We start from the raw sequence: 19,114 nt of genomic DNA, 5'->3' as shown, positions 1-19,114 counted from the left end.
GAAGTGAATAAATGTACAGTGAAATCAAAGGTTCTGGTCACAATTTTTCTACAGTAAAGAATAATATTCAGTTATTCATAGAACCATAAGAAAGAGCTTCGCCATCAGTTGTGCTGACAGGTCGACGGCGTTTCGATCCAGTTATTTCGGATCATCATCAGGACCGGGTTGGAATAATCAGGCGGTGCTGGGGCAGTAGTGGTGCAGGTTACGAAAATCAATCGGCGTATTCAAATTGATGTTGAATCTTGTTTGTGTACGAAGGCAAAGCTGAAGAATTCGTGTCAAAAAATGGAACATCGGCAAGGCGAGAATTGAAGAGCCGTAGCGGGAGCTGGAGGTAATTTAAAACCGAGCTCGTAATCCGGCTGCGGGGAAAGTGCAGCGATTCATGGAATACGGATCTATTGAATAGAGTGCCGGCGGGGGCGGAGGGCATCTCAGTCAGCCTGTGTCCGACGCGTTGAGTGACTGAATGTGTGGCACTGTTCTGCATTCTGTCCATCAATTGTTGTTTTTGCATTCACTAACTGGTGCAGCTGTGTTAGCTGTAGTCTACAAGTGAAGAGGCAAGATGCATTGTTGCTCAACATAGTCACATTGTCTTTGGATCTCAAAGACCCAGGGGGTGCACAAACATGTGTGTTAAGTATTGAGTGCATGGCCACACCCAGCAAACATATGTGAGGTTCTCCACCTACTGAGACAGTCATTCCGGCACCGGTTCAGGTGCACAATGGAGAGCTCTCTGACAAAGGACAAGTTATGATTTATTTCATGGATCTCCTTCTGGCCAAAACATGCCTTTGAGCTACCTCAGAACCCCGTGCAAGGAGGAAAGCACTGAAGACTGGTGATGGAGTAATGTGTTGGCCAAGATTGACTCCAACATCCCAGCATCTGAAACAATTAGCATGTGAGATGGCAGTGTGCCCATGACTGGGCAATGAATGCATACAGGCAGGAAGACCAGTCTGTGCCATCTGGTTGTGAGAATCAACGGCAAGGCACAGGCAGACTGTGGGCCTGGTAATGTCGGCCAAGATCAAACGTACCAGTATGTGGATGGGAGATGAGTCTTTGGTTTGTGCCAGACCTGTAGTGAGTTTCTGTGGACTCTGAGAAGTTCAGTAATGCAGATCAGTGTGCACGCCTGAGTGACACTGAATTAACCAGCATTCATTCTTCAGTGGATGCAGCTTTCCTCAAATGAAGGAGAAATTAATATTGATGCAATGGGGCTCTGGGAGTGTTTTTCGTGAGTAAGAGGACAGGGCGGAGAATAAAGAAAAGTTAGGGTGAGGTTGAAGCACGTCAGGCTGAAAGCACATTCTGATACAGATGCACAGAAGCCATCACCTATGGATTCTTCGGAGGTCTCCATGAAACCTGGTGGAGCCAAACACCTTCGGGTTCTCAAAGATCATCATGGAACCTGGTAAAGCAAAACACCTATGGGTTCTTCAGTGATCCCTTTGGAATCTAGTGAAGCCAAACACCTAGGTGTTCTCCAGAGATACCCATGGAACCTGGTAAAGCCAAATACCTACAGGGTCCTCAGAGATCCCCATGGAACCTGGTGAAGCCATACCCAAATGGGTTCTTCAGCGATCCCTGTGGAACCCTGCGAAGCCAAACCCCTAAAGGTTCTTCAGAGATCCTCAAGTAAAACGGTGAAGACAAAAATCTTCAGGACCTTCAGAGATTCTCGTAGAACCTGGTGAAGCCAACCTCAATGGGTTCTTCAGTGATCCCCATGAAATCCAGTGAAGCCAAACACCTACGGGTTCTTCATAGAACCCCATGGTACCCGGTGAAGCCAAACACCTATGGGTTCTTCAGAGATCCCCTTGGAATCTAGTGAAGCCAAACACCTAGGGGTTCTCCAGAAATCCCCATGGAACCTGGTGAAGCCAAACACCTACAGGTTCTTCAGAGAAACCCATGGAACCCTGTGAAGCCAAACACCTATGGGTTCTTCAGAGATCCCCTTGGAATCTAGTGAGGCCAAACACCAAGGGGTTCTCCAGAAATCCCCATGGAACCTGGTGAAGCCAAACACCTACGGGTTCTTCAGAGAACCCCATGGAACCCTGCAAAGCCAAACACCTTGAGTTCTTCCAAGATCCCCACTGTGAGAAGCTGGCCTGGTATATGATGTACACTTTTATAAGTGTGCACTTTGCACCAGTCCTGACAACCCTTGTGGTGATTTAAGAGGTCTTAGACAGCCTTAGAAAGCTCTCTAAGTGGTAGCTGTGGAGAGCAGCCTTCAGTCTTAGGCCAGAAGGAGTGTAAAGAAGCTTGTTTTACCAAAATGAAATCTTACAGTATAGATTAAGTGAAATAGAACCACACAAAGTATTTATAAAAAATATGTGTTTTTTATAAAATACTCTCTAACACATACAAATCTCTCCTACTTGGAGATCTGCACAACGCACACAATACTTTAGAAAAGAAACACAGTAAATAGCACAGAATACAAAGTAGACCCCAGAGGCGCACCAGACCATATACTAACAAAGTGGTATAAGAGCCACAACACGGGTCAAGACAATGGCGAGAGAACGTAAACGTGCTGAGGACCCAAGGAACCACCCAAGTTGAGTGACTAGGAACCCCACGGAGAGTGTGTGCAGTGTGGGAACATGACCGCGTGCTCCGTACAAGTCTACGTGTAAGTCACGGTTGGAATTTTAAAGATTAAGGACCCTTCCCAGTGGACCCTGAAGAAACCCCATTGAAGACAGAAGGTTGGAGAGCCATCCCACCTGGGGATACCCTGGTACCCACGTTACATACACCAGGGAAGCCAGGTGCATATGTGTGAAGTGTTGTCGGAAACCGCCATCGAACCCAATGGAGGAGTTCAGGAAAGTGCTGCTGCTGAAGTAGGAGAAAGTGTCCAGTGAAATCTGAAGGTGGATTCTAGATGAGAAGTACCTGCAAACAGAGGGGACAGAATCTATGTCACTCAGGAGTGACCAGGAGACTTGGAAGACGAATGTAGGGTGTTGCAGAAGAGTTGATGATGACATTGACTCTCCAGCTGTGAGAACTAGCTGATGCTGAGGAAGACCAGGAGCCATGCACGAGCTGTCTCACGAAGGTTGTTGAGTGCTGAGGGGTCGGTGTCCAGTAGGAACACCAACAAGCCTTGGCAAATGCAACCAATGCAGGAACTTAAGAAGTAGCAACGTTGGGACCAGCAAGGTTCAGGGGACTCACCACAAGCAGGGGAGACAGGGCAGGCCTCGATCAATCATGGGAGCCCAAAAGAAAAAAAAGATGACCCTCAAATAGACCCACAGGCCGGAGGCACTGGAGCCGTGAGAGGACCTCAAGCAGCTCACCAAAAGATGCAGGCCCCAATGCACATGATGTGGTGTGGTCCAAGAATCTGGTCACAGGAGATGCTCAACATTGGCACTACTTGAAGCCTGAAGATCTTCTTGGAAGGAAGTCAACGAGTCTTTGCAACTGCAAGTTGACACGGTGCAGAGGGGTTCGGTTATTGCAACCCCCACGAGGGATACTGGCCTCAAACTTGGTGAGAGGGCAGGGCAGGCCTCAGGAGCTGTGGTAAACCACCCCTTGTGTTGCAGAGTCTTAGGAGTCCAGAGGAGCTCAGGATCAGCAGACTGGTCGACTTAGTTTCTGTTCCTGCAGATGCAGGGAAGTGACTTCTTCACTTCAAGGAAGATTCCTTCAGGTGTCTTTGATGCACACAGGCCTTGGAAGGTTCCTGTATGGTGCAGAGGATGAGACGATGCAGCAGACTAGAAGCAAGACGAAGTTGAGCCCAACCGAAGTCCAGAATGCCCAGACAGTAGAAGAAGAAGTGGTGTCTGATATGAATCTTATCCCACGACCTTCAGAGACCACATGGGACCTGGTAAAGCAAAACACCTACGGGTTCTTCAGAGATCCTCATGAAACCTGGTGAAGCCAAACACCTATGGGATCTTCAGAGATCCCCATGAAACCTGGTGAAGCTACATGCCTGGAGATTTTCAGAGATTTCCATGGAACCTGGTGTACCTAAACACCTATGGGTTCTTCACAGATCCTCATGGAACTAGATGAAGCCAAATGCCAAGAGGGTCTTCAGAGATCCCCATGAACCCTGGTGAAGCCAAACACTCACAGGATCCTCAGAGATCCCCATGGAACTTGGTAAACCCAAACACCTATGGGTTCTTTAGAGATCCTAATAGAACCAGATAAAGCCAAACACCTATGGGTTCTTCAGAGAATCCTATAGAACCCGGTGAAGCCAAACACCTACATTTTCTTTAGTGATCCCCATGAAGCCAACCTCTATGGGTTCTTGTGATCCCCGTAGAATATAGTGAAGCCAAACACCTACAGGTTCTTGAGAGATCCTCATGAAATCTAGTGAAGCCAAACACAAGGGGTTCTTCAGAGATCCCCGTGGAAGCCTGGTGAAGCCAAACACCTATTGGATCTTCTGAGACCCTCATGGAACCTGGTGAAGCAAAACACCCATGAAACCAGTCATACCAGAATTACCTGCACCTTGACAAGCTCGCTCTCTGCTAGGAGTGAGTGTGGTGCAGCACGCGGCGTCGCACCAGAATGACTCGCACCGTGAGGAACGCGCACTCCACTGGGAGCGAGTACAGTGCAGCGTGTGCCATCGCACCAGCATCACCCACACTTTGCGGCAGGACATGCACAGCCAGTGCTTAATTTGTGCCGGTGCTTGCCGGTGCTTAGCACCGGCACCTAACTATCAGGGCCGGGTCTACACACTCAGGTGCACGTAATTGATTTATAGAAGTAATTTACTTGCTTCGCTAATGCTACGGGACTTGGCAGTGGCAAAACTCAAGTGTTTTACTTCCTGTCTGACTCCGGAGACACTGTCTGCAGACTGTATGACTTGCCTTCACTTCTCACTACTTCTGAGTTCTCAATGATCATCAGATTCTTCTTTCTGATCCCACATACTGCTCGCTCGTGTTTTGCGGCTCGATTGTTGATGCACTGTCCCGCTGGCCCAGTGGGCGCCGGGTGGGCGGGCAGGGCTTGATTTTGGTTCTCGGGCCGGGGGCTGTACGCAGCAGCGTGCGTACTGCGCAGATTTTTTCAAATTATGGGTTGATTGCGCATGCCACGCATTCAGTGCCACGCCCCAGCATAGCCGCATCTAGTCTTCGTGGTTCTTCGTTCAACGGCCGCTCAGCGCTCACTGACACTCACTATTAGTACAGTGTCCGGGCCGGACGACGTTGCGACTGAGCCTTGAGTCTGGCAACAGCCGCTGCACCAGGTGAGAGTGAGATAGGGCCTCCTAGCAGGCCTAAGTCCTAATCAATCGCAGAAAGAGACAGTTAATGAAGCTGCGCAGCAGCCGGCAGTGCATAGAGAGAGTCCTCTCCGGCCGCCTAATGTATGTGATCACTACAACTTCCGTTCTCGAAATGTGTGAGTTTCACAGTGTTGCCGCCATTTCTATGGCAACTCAGAAGTAGGAACTATACTATCAATGAAATAACATCACACCAAAAGTGAGAGATGCCCACACTCTCTCTCAGCCATTTTGGTATTATGGTCATGACAATGAGGAGGTCTCATTTAGGTTGTGTGTGCCACTTTCAGGCCATGTCCATTCCCTTGTTTCACACACCTTTAGGCAGCTGCCTTATCTCACCCTATCCACCCCTCTTCCAGAATGCAGCCCATCCCCCACGCCGGCCATTTTTAGTACCCAAACTACTCATCAAGACTGCTTTTTTGTGGGTAGGTGGGTCAAATACCTAAGTGAGAATAAACCGAGGGTGAGTGCTTGGTCAGATAGTGGCATGGATAGTGGCGATGGATCATCTGCATTCGATGGCACCATGGCTGGCCATCTGTAATTGGATTGAACGTAATGGCATTGGTTGAAATGTGCTAACATAAATGTGTTCAATCGAGTAGCGTCTTGAAACCGGCGGATTGGGCACAGGACAGACAGGTATAATTGTGTTCATATGAGCAAGTTTAATAAGGGAATACCTCTTTTTACACAAAACCGAAATATTAGGTTGACAGCCTTATGTCTGTACTGTTTATCACAAGTTGGTTCTCTTGATTTGTTCATCGTTCAGGTGGCCTTATATTGTACGCCAGAAGACCGCAATAAAAAAAAGACAGTTTCATGAATATGGTTTCCAAATGCACATTTTTTTTTAACAAGTATTACATTTCTGATTTTGGAGTCATAAGGAATGCCTACATAAGTTCCCTGTTAATAGTGTCAGAGATTCCTAGTTTATCTTATTACAAAGGAAATGTGTTGTCCTGTCCCACAAGTGGTATTTGGTTGGCAAGGCGAGGTTGTACAGTTTTTCCAGTTTCCAACTATAGTATGCAAAAGATATTTCATTTCATATACAGTACATGACAATCACCGCAGGATTTAATTCATTATTTGTAGAAAATTCTTCAAGGTTTGTAAATAGGCATTGGGACAGTCCTAATGTATCCAGATGATGATATTTCCAGTATTGGCTTTTCCGAATGGTGTTCCTGAAGTTAGAAATGTTGAAAGCAATTGATTGGTGCGATATGTGTGAGTGAACATTGAGATGCCTGCCCTTTGTCTGGGCTTTGATAGTATCCTCTGTTGTGCAGGGCGTGGGAGGAGACTCTTGACTGACAGCAGTCGGAGGATGCTGATCACAGGGCGTGCACAGGGCCTTGATAGTGTGAAGGGATATGTTGAGAAGGAAGAATGGTGGGTAAGAATGACATTTTGTGAGGTTGGTGTTGTGTAGCTATAAGTTGGTGAGGGCATTAGAGGGCAAAAGTCCTGGTAGGGTACTGAGAGGATTTCACGGATGGCCTGGAACATAGTCACGTCAGTATTGCAGAAGGTGAGCTTCATGGGATGCCATTGAGTCATCTGGCATAATGTTTGGGCTGGTATAGGGTCATTTAGGGGAATGAAAAGTGAGGAGGTGTGAGCCTAAATGTGATGGTGGTTTGCATCTTTGGAGCAGGGCGAGTGGGAAGTGTCAGGGGTCTTCTGCTTGCTCCAGCAGGGTGAGAAGTAGTGCTGGAGGAGTGCCCCGCGGCTGTTGCATTGGGTTATTTGACGGCGTAAGTTGTAAAGAGAGTGCAGACCTCTAGATGTAAATGTAGTTTCGAGCTATCACACAGGTTTACAATCCCCAGATCCATTTACTGAATCTTCATGACTGTTTATGTGACTGTGAGTTCATCAGAAAAGATAAATCCGAAAATCCTTCTCCTGGTTACGGGCTTGTGAACCTCAACACAAGTGTGTTCCTGGTGAATGAATCTAGTGCATATAAATGGGAATTTAAAGAAATCGCTCAATTGTTTCGTATGTCGTCCATCACCATTTCAAACTAGCGTATATCTTGAGAAATGACTTGAACAACAATCCTGGCGAGACACAAAAAATTCAATCTAGCTAACTCAATGCCACAGCCAGCATTTGGTGGCCTAGACCAGTCCAGAGTGCCACGGCCACCCACGTCCCAGGTCCCACTCACAGTGCTCACTCAACTGTGTTTCAGTCTCTAGTGTTTTGGCCTCTGAAGTACACACGGACGGGTGTGTAGTCTGGCCCCCGCTCTGTCACCCCCCCCCCCCCATCCCAGGAAATGGAAATCTAAAATGATAATAATGTTGGTTATCATTTTAGTTTTTCTAGAACTGCTGTGGGGTGACGCTCCTCCGCTTTAGCAGAGGAGCCACCGCTCAGCACCAATCGGCAGTCTCCCGTGCTGCCACATTCGCAGTTTCCCCTCTATCTGGAGTTGTTTAAGCAGCAATTTGTCAGAGGTGAAGCCTCCACTGACTCTGCTGGTGTAAACCTTTGACCCAGTGTGGCCAGTCCACCAAGGGTCGCAGTGATGGCGGTCCCATCCTATGAGGCAGTGGATGGCTTGTGTCATTGTTTCCTACATACCTTGGCCCTTTGATTCCTCACAGGGAACACGAACCGAGGTGGAATTCACACTGTGTTGCAGATTATTAAATTGTTTAATGAGCCACATTTACATTTTGGTACGTCAAGCAATTTAATTCTTTAGTTTTATTCCCATGGTACCCGGACAGACTTGGCGACTCCTGATTTCTCTGGTCCAGTGGCCCTGCATTTCCACCCTCACTGCTCCCTGTCCTAGTGCAGCCCACGGAGTGGGGACACCACTTTCAGGGCCTTCTTCCCCTGTGCTGTTCAAAGGACTCTAAAACCAATTACTATGGAGGGAGAGGTTTATTTCAAAGATGCTCACCTGACATGAGGTGAGAACATCCTTATCCCGGTGGGGTGAAGGGAGAGTTAATTGTGTCTTCTTCCAAGTGCCTAGCGAAATCTTCCATTGTGTTGCAGCAACAGCTCACCTTTTTGCTTTTCTCAGACATTTTGCTAGACCCCAACTTCAATTATGTTGTCACATAATAACTTAACAACTCTACCCCCAAGGAGGTGGTGCCCCTGGTGTGGCCCTCGTTGCTTCTCTCTCCAGTTCCCCGGAGGATTAAAGAGACATAATACCTCGGGGTGTCTTTTGTGTTGGGTCTTTGTGGTCTCTGGGGGCAGTAAGAGTGTGGCACCACTGATGCAAAGCAACAGTCAGCACCACCAGGTGACCCGAGGCAGGGCCGGCCGGTCACCGTGTGGTAGTGTAGGAATGCTGAGCAGTACTGATGATGAGATGCACTGACCGGCGGCTGACTCGCACTATCCGCTGCCGCCGCCGGCCATACACAGGCACACTGACTGTAGTACACATAGGTTTTTTTTAAACTGAAAACTTACTGGAAGTGAAACCTCAGCTTGCAATGCGTCGAGAGAGACTGCTGCAGCCTGCTACTGATGATAGCTCGCCAAGCTCGGGGTGTATACAGCCTGCTGCTGCGAAGATTGGTTCACGAGATGAGGGTCATGGCCATCTGCATCATATAGGTGGTGGTTGGTTCAGGTCCATGCTGAGAGGACTGCAAGACTCCCAAAGTCCCATGTTATCTATAGCACTACAGCAGTAGCGCGGACGCTATAGACAGCGTATGGCACCCTTGTGGATCGCTGTTGATTCCACAGGGCAGGCTGATATTACTGTGTATGCATTGGGCATGCCGCATGCCATCATCATTCACAATGCACTGCCATTGATGGAGCGGCTAGAGATTCTCCACTCAGTGCTGCTGTGCACCATGGTGCAGTACTGCCATGGTAGTGCTAATGAAAACCTGTCAGTGTCACTAAGATGTCTCAAGTATGGGACTTTTTAGATGCCCCAGCTGGCCCTGCTGAATTGTGGGTGCAGAGCAAATTGCAGCTCCCTCCAAATTATTAAAGTGCTCCGCTGAAGGAGGCACATCATCTCTCTTAATAATATTGAGACACTCTGCTAAACAAGGCCCATATCTTTGTTGACATTTTTACAATGCACTCTTTATCTGTATATGTTTGTCATAACTGTGTAGATAGGTAGGTCAGAATTTCCATAGCAAGAGCTTTGTTGTTAATTCTAGTGGTGCTCAACGAATCTGCATAATGTTAATACACTTATCACCACCAGGCACCAGCACAGTGCGCACTGCACGAATCGATACTGACTAATCTAATTCAAAATGGCCCGGCCGGGGTTCAGTTAATGTACTCCATTCACAGATTCCTCCCTGGGCCCTGCTTCAGAGTGGCTAATAATGCTAAAGCTGGCAAAAAAGGGCCCCAGCCAGCCTGCCCTCGTAATATCCTCCATTCCTCCCCCCCTGCAGAGTGTCTAAAATCAAATGTTAAATCTGTGCAGGCTCGCAAAACACGGCCTCCTCTGTGTCTCGCTATCGCTCCTCTCGCAGTCCTGGAGAATGCCCGCTATCGGGGATGGCGCAGACTGCAGACAGGAATTGAAACCTCAACCGAAGCTCTAACTGTGGGTGCGACGGGCCCGACGGCCCATGGCTCCATTGCCTGCCATTTGAGCAGTAAGAAGTTGCAAATGTTATTATTATAAATCCAAGATCAGTATAAAAAATATGATGAGCCATATATAAATAAATCCCATTAAAAGCAGGATGTTAAATAATCTGGTTGCCTTCTTTCCTGTACCAGGCAGTGAGTAAGTAGTTGCACACGCTGCACACCTAATAATGAGCACAGCATAGTCTTAACCCCTTCGATGCGCGTGACGGAGTGGTTCCGTCACGTGCGTCGGTAATCCGCGCCGCGCTGAAGGGGTTAAAGGCTCTTTAAGTGTGCAGCGTGCCTTGGTCTGTGCTGTACATTTGTAATGTGTAATCGTGCCCAGTGTGCCTTAATATGTATTAAAAAAAGAGATGATGTGCAAAAAGACTGACAGGAGTAGGTCAGCGTCAGCCATCAGCCTCGCAGTGTCCTCCATTAATTTGATTCGAACTTCAAAGCAATCTATAACGTGCGCCGCCTGAGCATTTGATTAAACAGGCGGCCCGTGAACTTTTCGTGCCACTGGCTTTGTTCAGTGAGTCGTGCGGATGTATTTTTCTCAAGAATTGTTTGCTTTTATTTATGGCGGAGACTGGCAGAGCTGCAGTTTGTGTCTACTAAGTAGACAAATACCTTGGGCTTCATGAAGTTTATTTATGCCTCTCTACTTTCTTAACTTCCTTATTACTAACAGCCGCAAAACAGAAGCATGGTAGCAAGAGGGAGGTGAGGTGAGGAATAACTTAGAAGATGCCAGTAGGGAGGAAAGGGTAGGAAGCAGAGAGAGAGAGACAGAGGTAAAGAGGGGTGAGCCCTGAGGTCACATACCAGGAGAGAGATGACAGAGCAAGAGATGGGTGAGGAGAGAAGGAAAGATATATAGAAAGACAGGGTGTTGAGGAAGGGATAGGTAGACTAGAGAGAAACTAAAGTAAAGACAATAAGAGTTGGAGGTAGACCGGGGGGGCGTGGCGGTGAGATTTAGAGAGAAAAATAGAGGCAAGAGAGCGAATCCTGGGGACTTTGCTACATTATGCTCCCAAACAGGGCGTTACATATCTGTGATTGTTCAACAACTTTGAGCGATGTTTTTAATTTACAGGACAACAAGGTTATGGTGAAAATGTCTCTATTTTGCTCCGGAGAAAAAATATTTGTCTAGTGTGGCCTGCAACAAAACTGTAGTCCAAATTATCTACTTTAGGACTTCGTTTCTTACTCCCGAATGTCATTACATTGAAGTTTATTTATCAAATGTGTAAGTTTGATGATGTCTTAAATAAGCCTGCACAGGTGCTCAAGCCCGAACATAGATGTAAAGTTATCCCTCACTGATACACCCTAATAGTAGCTACAACACGCAGCTGTTGCAGGAATCTCAACAAAGAATCTCTGCCAGCACAGTACCTCTGGGAGAGGCTCGGGATAGCTTGCCGTTTCACATTAAACACAGGCCTACATGCTGCCTGCAAAGTGCCCTTGAGGCCTTGCTTAACCCAAGGCACGGGTCTGCATTTTGTCTCTGGGTAAGTCATTTTTTCCCCATTTCGAAGGATGACGGCTCACCTCGCTAGCCCATTCCTGAGATTGCCTTAAGTTAAAGTGCCAAGCCCTGGAGGTACCAAAGAAAACATACCGAATGTGACGGCAGGAGTAGGGTCCCTATACAACCTGTGTCTTCCTCACAGGACTCACTTTGCTTCAGAGACCTATGTTAAGCCATCTTGAATCATTACTGCTGTTTCGTAGAGCTATTCCTACATACATATCATTAACAAATAACAACTAGCAATGTCTCAGGTAGCCACTCAACTGTCCAAAGCATCAGCCGAAATGCAGGTATTCTACCACAGCACTGGATAGAGCAGGAAGTTGAGGCACTTGGGGCTGGTGAGTTTAGGATTGTGGAAAGATTTGGTTCATACAGTTGAGTTCACCGACACCACTCAACAAGCAGTGGGCTTCTAAATGCTCCACTGCAACATACCACACTCTCACCACCTCCGCCGGAATGGGCAAGGCTCATTTGCTATGTTTGTCCTTAGTGTGATGTTTGCATTTTTCTCAATCTTATGACTTCATTCAGTGATGCAACATTGAGGGCAGCACCAACACTCTGAAAATTGTTCCAGCCCCACTGGCTTGGGTACCTTTCTTTGACATTTTCATGCTTTCTGGCCGGCTGGCCCGGGTGCCTTTGTCTGCCGTTTCTATGCTTTCTGGCCTGGGTGTGTTTGTCTGCCGTTTCTATGCTTTCTGGCCTGGGTGCTTATGTCAGGTCATCATTTATGATTTACTATGCTTTGAAAGTTGATACAGTTAAATATGTAATGGAAAATGTGTTGTGCACCATTTTGGTTTTTCTTTTTGCAAAATGTTTGAGGGGAGAATTCCCCTTCATGCAAACACCTCTGACAGTCATTAAGCTTGCTGTGCTCGTATGCTATGCACCGTATGGGGGCTGGTGTAACAAAACTTGCCAGGGCTGCTTTGGGTTCCCAGTCCGGCCCCGAGTGTCAATTAATTAATTTTTGTGAATCACAGTGTGTAACTAACTCTGCATACTGCCACCTCACCCTGCTTTTGTTATACCGGAAGCCAAAGCTTAAAATTGAGGCAAACTTTATAGACTGTGGGTCTCTTTCGAGTGAGCGCTGCAGGGCAGGCAGGAGTATGAGTTGGAAAAGGCCTGAATTTGGGTGGGCAAAGTAGGAGGAGGATCCATTTGGATTGTACTTGTAGTCAGGCATGGATGGTAATAGATGTGCAGATGCAGAAATGTCTTTGGTGCAAACTGCAAATAAATATTAATTGTGCATGTTACTTAGACAAATTGACATCGCACTTTGCACGTCTAGCGTGTTTTCTTTCACTTTGATTCCCTAGAATGTCACACACTGGACAGAAGAAGATTTCAAGCTACTTCACAAAATTTAATCCCAAAGATGATGAGGAGCCTGCAAGCAAACTTGCAAGAAAAGACCATGTACTTCCAGTGGATGAAGGGAACAAGGAGGATGAAGTGCGAGAGAAGGCACTGGATGAGAGTGACCCCACTAATAGCAGCAGCGTTATCACCCCTACAGAAGAAAAGACACAAGATAGTCCTCTTAGAGATGAGCAGCATCATGCTGTGGAGATTGATACAGAGACAGAGGAAACACCAAGCACTAGCAAACAGTTTGACATATCACTGAAACCACATTCAGACAGAGTTTTTAGGAAAGGCATTCTTCCTAAAGGTTGGAAACATGACCAAAAAATATATTTCCAACGCAAGCATCCGTGGTTAATTGTTAAAGGCCCTCACCTTGGCTGTTCTGTGTGTTGCCAAGTCCGTGATCTTGGTGCCGAGAAATCCAGGGGAATGAAATTGTCCAAAGAATGGACGGAGTCTACTGTGAAGGCATATGGCACGAACAAAGAACAACAGCAGAAGTCACTGAGGAAAAAGATTGGAGAACATGCACAAAGCAAGGCTCATATTACAACTTTAAAAATCCTGGAAAATGCAAAAAAAGATCCTTTATTGAAAGTAACTGCAAAAGCGCAATCTTTACAAATGTCAGCAACAGCCAGAATATTTCGAGTAGCTTATAAGGAAGCAAAGCGGAACAGGCCAGCGTATGGTTTTGAAACCGAGATAGACTGCCACCAGTTGAATGGACTAGATATGGGGCGAATTTTGCACTCCAATGTAGCTTGCTCAAACATACAGCGCCACATAGCCTCAGAAATGAAGAGGAAGATATTTGCCAAAATTATTGAACTTTCCCCAAAAGTAAGTCTTTTACTAGATGAAGCCACTGCGTTAAATTGGAAAAGTTCTTTAATTGTGTACATGCGAATGCAGCTACCTGGCATGGACTCCCCAGCTAATATTTTTGTTGACCTCATTGAGCTGAGTGATTTGTCAGCTGACGGCATAGTAAACAGTTTACTATCTGCACTAAAAAAAGATCCAGTTAACATCAGTGAGGACTTTCTCTCCAAATGCCTGGTTTCAGTTGCCTGTGATGGAGCTTCAGTGATGTTTGGCCGCCACAGTGGTGTTGTGAAGAGGTTGCAAGAAAAAATCTCTCCCAATATTGTAGCCTGGCACTGCTCAGCACATCGCCTGGAACTTGCCGTTCATGATGTCATGAAAGATATTGGCGCTACAAATCATTTCAAAAACTTACTCGATAAGCTGTATTCTCTGTTTGCGACATCTGTTAAAAACCGTTTGGAGCTAAAAGTATGTGCAGAAGCTCTTGACATTCAGCTTTGCAGAATAGGTCGAGTGTTAGATACTCGTTGGGTTGCATCAAGCTTCAGAACAGTGGAGGCTATTTGGAATGCTTACCCTGCTCTCAACAAGCACTTTACTAGTGCAGCTGATGATGGTTCCCGTGACAGTTCAACACGAAATATGTACACAGGCCTAGGAAGGCGGTTATCATCTATCCAGTTTGTTGCTAATCTTGGCCTCATGTATGATGCTCTACAGGAGTAATCACTCGAGCTACAGAGACGTGAGTCTACAATCATCGATGCTCATCGAGCTATTTGTCGGCAATTGCAGTGTTTGAGGCAATGGTAGACAGGCAAGGGAACCACTTCTCACAGTGTAAAAGGGCCATGGAAGAAAATATATTCCAAGGTGTGATGCTGCACAAAGGAAAGACCACAGACAAAATCATTGAACAGGGACAGTTTTTTCGTAGCTCTGCAGAAAATCTAAGGCATCGTTTGTTGTCTACAGGAGGGACTAATTCTACTGACAAAAAGGCTGAGTGTGATACACTGATTAGCGAAGTGAAAGTTTTATACAAACAGTCCTGGCCTGATGAGCTGCCCGTTCTCTATGGTGAAAGGGATATTGAGTCTCTGTGTAAACGATTCAGCATTGCCAGTCGCGAGACCACACGTGCTGACAGAGAGTTTAAGGAATCTGGAGGGAAAGAAATTAAAAGGCAGTTCAAGGAGCTTTTGATGGCCTTACACACTATTGCAATCAGTACTGCAGCATGTGAGTGGGGCTTTTCTCAAATGAATCTTATTTGCACATCGACAAGAGCATCGTTGCTGCCTGAAACAACATGTTCTTTAATGTTTTTAAATCTTGTTGGCCCACCATTGAAGAGATTCAACCCCATCCCCTATGTTCAGTCGTGGCTTGCAAAAGGACGAAGAGCAGCTGATGACACTAGGAGTAAAGCAAGGAAAGAGGAAGACTTGGAATGCGCAAGCAATTTAAACTGTTTGTGGGCATTTCTAGAAAAATAGATGCTGGCCAATTCCAACTGACAAAACACGTGTCATTGCAATGTTTTGAAAAAGTTAGACAGCGGGATTTACTGTGTTTGGATATTTAATTATTGTTCTACTTTATATATTTATTTGAAATTATAACACTTTGTTGACAGTGTCAATTTATTTAATATTTTGTTATATTTATGTCTCTTCCTTTTTTTGAGTGTTATATATATTCTTATATTTTATATATCTTATTTATTTTGTTTTTATGAGACAATACTTTTTCGTTTTTCATTTTAGAACATGTATGTATTTATTTGACTCTATTTATCTATATTTTAGTTTGAGTCATTTTGTCTTTATTTATTTATATTTTGTATGGTACTATGGTCATTTTGCACTAATGGGTATGACTTGAGATACAGAAATTCAAACTGCCCAGCCAGCCACTACCTATTCTTTTGGCTTGGGTACCTATAGGACTTTTTGGGGGAGTTAACATTTTTCTGTGCTTTGTTAATATCCAAATCTTTAATTAAAAAGTCATATTTGGAATATATATGCCTCTTTTCTAATCTCTGTCTTGTCTGTATGATGCAGAACTACATTTGGAAACGCCAGTTAAGTTCCATGTTTTTTACTATTCAGAATGTCTAATAAATGCACATATAGCTCCATGCCAGGGAGTAAGTTATAGTACCCAGCCAAATTGTTAATCATCTTTTATAATTGTTTCTCTGAAAGTAATCGCTTTAACGGCCGGAATACTAACTCGGCTCTTTATGAATCCCAAATTCCTTCGGCCACTGGAAGTGACGGTGACTTATTCAGGTGTATTTCATGATTTTATTCAGCTTATCTGTTCTTCTTTGACTAGTGTTTGTTTTCACAACATTTTGGTTTTTTTTGTCACATAAGCTATGTATAAGTTGTATCTTTGATCTCATAGACTCCATTAAAAAGGGCATACCCTACTCAGTCATTTCCCCAAATCAGCACATAGAGCACTGGAATTGTCCCTTTTTAATGCATTAGTGATTTTATCTAATTTATTCCAATATTGTACTTTAAATGCACTTTTGATTTAATCTTTTTCAAAATTTTCACAGGGCAGGGGAACCTCCTATCAAAACCTTACTATGAGGAAGGCAAGCTCACTTGCTTAACTCATCTGACTTTTCGCAGTGCCAGTTGAGGATGTGGGTGGAGCTAATAGAGGAAGTGGGTGGAGCCAAAGAAAAGTAGGTGTGGCCTCCGACAAAGATTTGAGCACCTGCAGTTCAAATTTTACAAATTAAGCACTGTGCACAGCTGGATCGATGTGGTCTTTCAAAAGCAGGACCTGCTCAGAACCGAGGTGGCAGTGACAGTATTCACATTTTTTCATTTTAACAGTATTTCTTCACAGTAAGTTGTTTCTGCATCAGATGTGTCACAGAGTTAGCCTGTTATACCCAGGGCACGGATTTCAGGTTTCGTGTAGGTTCAGTGAGAAGGCAGAAGAGGGGACGGGTGAAAATATTTTTGATTTACTAATAACTGAGGGCCCCATTCAAAAAGGTAAACTGAGACCAAAAGTCTGACTTTACTGGCAGTAAAGTTAGACTTTAGGTCTAGTCTTCGGGCCCAATTCACACAGGTAAACTGAGACAAAAGTCTAAGTTTTCAACTATCGGTATTCACAAAGGGCATTTAGAGTCGTAAAGTTCGCATTTTGTCTCAGTTGAACTCAAGTTTTGGTCTTAAGTTTAACTGAGACCAAAACTGAGGCAAACGTCTAACTTTACAACTCGTAAATAACCCTTGTGAACACCAAAAGTTGTCAAGTTAGACTTTTGTCTCAGTTTCCATTTGTGACTCGGACCCTTTGACTGTTGGTTTCAGTTTCCATTTGTGACTCAGGCCCTTTGACTGTTGGTTTCATTTACATTTGTGACTCGGGCCCTTCGACTGTTGGTTTCAGTTTGCATTTGTGACTCGGGCCCTTCGACTGTTGGTTTCAGTTTTCATTTGTGACTGGGGGCCTTTGACTGTTGGTTTCAGTTTCCATTTGTGACTCAGGCCCTTCGACTGTTGGTTTCAGTTTCCATTTGTGACTCGGCCCTTCAACTGTTGGTTTCAGTTTCCATTTATGACTCGGCCCTTCGACTGTTGGTTTCAGTTTCCATTTGTGACTGGGGGCCTTTGACTGTTGGTTTCAGTTTCCATTTGTGACTCAGCCCTTAGACTGTTGGTTTCAGTTTCCATTTGTGACTGGGGGCCTTTGACTGTTGGTTTCAGTTTCCATTTGTGACTCGGCCCTTCGACTGTTGGTTTCAGTTTCCATTTGTGACTGGGGGCCTTTGACTGTTGGTTTCAGTTTCCATTTGTGACTCGTGCCCTTCGACTGTTTGTTTCAGTTTCCATTTGTGACTCGGCCCTTCAACTGTTGATTTCAGTTTTCATTTGTGACTGGGGGCCTTTGACTGTTGGTTTCAGTTTCCATTTGTGACTTGTGCTCTTTGACAGTTGGTTTCAGTTTCCATTTGTGACTTGGGCCCTTGGGCTCTATTCCATGAAGCTGTGTGAAGTTTGACAGCGGCTTGCCATGTGTACAACGTAATCCTGTGCACACATTCAAAATAAAATGCATAGATGCAACTTTAAACACAAGTAATGTGTCCAGAGTGCTTCAGTGATACTGGATATTCTTTATTCTTATGAGAAACGCAGCAGCCGACACGTGTTTCGTCGGGGAAGAGTAATCCCACGACTCTTCAGGGATGAGGAAAGTTGCGGGAGCGAAGTGTGCTCCCAAAACCGGTGATACAATGACACACGCGATTGAACAGGTGCCGCCAGGACTCGCGATCGTCTCTCTTCTCAAGCATGGGGAACACACACCCGTGTTCGTCCCATTTGCTACCACCGCTCTGAACATATATTTAACCGCATTTCGGTTGGATTTCCACTACACGGAATTTTAGTACACTCTTATTGAACTACTTTTCATCTCTTACTTGCGGCATAATTACAAAGGGACTTCATGCTTAAGCCTACTTTTTCAGACCCATCTCTCTAATGACATGTGCTGACTGCCGGGTTGAAATTATCACCGGCTTGCTGAATTTACCACACTACCAAGACTTCGTGCAGCCTTACTTTGCTGCCCTATAATCCTTCATTGCAACTATTGTACCCAGCCGGGTTGGAATTATCACCGGTTTGGGGAGTGCACTTCGCTCACGCAACTTTCCTCAGCCCTGAAGAGTCGTGGGATTACTCCTCCCCGACGAAACACGTGTCGGCTGGTTGCGTTCTCATAAGAATAAAGAATATCCGGTGTCACTCAAGCACTCTGGACACATTACTTGCGTTTAACGTTGCATCCATGCATTTTATTTTGAATGTGTGCACAGGATTACGTTGTACTATTTTGCTGTAGGGTTTTTCCTACACACATTGAGGGGTTACAAGGGTTTCCCCTTCCTGTATAGCACCATACCTACCTGTTCACCCAAACTCACTACACGCATCTTTGCTGAGCGCCATTGCTTCCTACACACTCAAACCCTTAGCGCAGTTGGCTTGCCATGTGTAGCCCTCTCTTAATCCCTCATTTCCATGGGGCTGTTGGATGCTTTTCCATCAAGTTTCTCAGTTGGCAAATGAAACCCAATTCAAGACAGACACTGCTCGCTGCTCCACTGAGGCGAGGTGGGCTGGGCTCGCCAGGTGAGTGCTCTACATGGCTTGGACACGTCAGCTGCGTTGAGCAGAGCACTGGATGCATACACACCACCATTGCAGATTGGCAAAGGCCAGAGGAAGGTAGTGAAGACGGCAGGGGGGGGGGGGGGGGGAGTCCCATCGCCCCTCCCCAGAGGGACGGGAGGATGAAAGACTCGGGTGCTGGAGTCTGGTCTCCACCTGACCTACCTT

General features: G+C 45.7%; 1 pseudogene; it reads left to right on the top strand.

Annotated features, from left to right (window-relative positions):
- The first annotated feature begins 12,842 nt into the window (after positions 1–12,842).
- Positions 12,843–15,223, top strand: LOC146808687 (E3 SUMO-protein ligase KIAA1586-like; annotated as a pseudogene).
- Positions 15,224–19,114: the final 3,891 nt, after the last annotated feature.

This window comes from Triturus cristatus, chromosome 7 (assembly GCF_964204655.1).
Source record: "Triturus cristatus chromosome 7, aTriCri1.1, whole genome shotgun sequence".
Lineage (NCBI taxonomy): Eukaryota > Metazoa > Chordata > Amphibia > Caudata > Salamandridae > Triturus > Triturus cristatus.
This window is presented reverse-complemented; position numbering and strand designations above follow the sequence as displayed.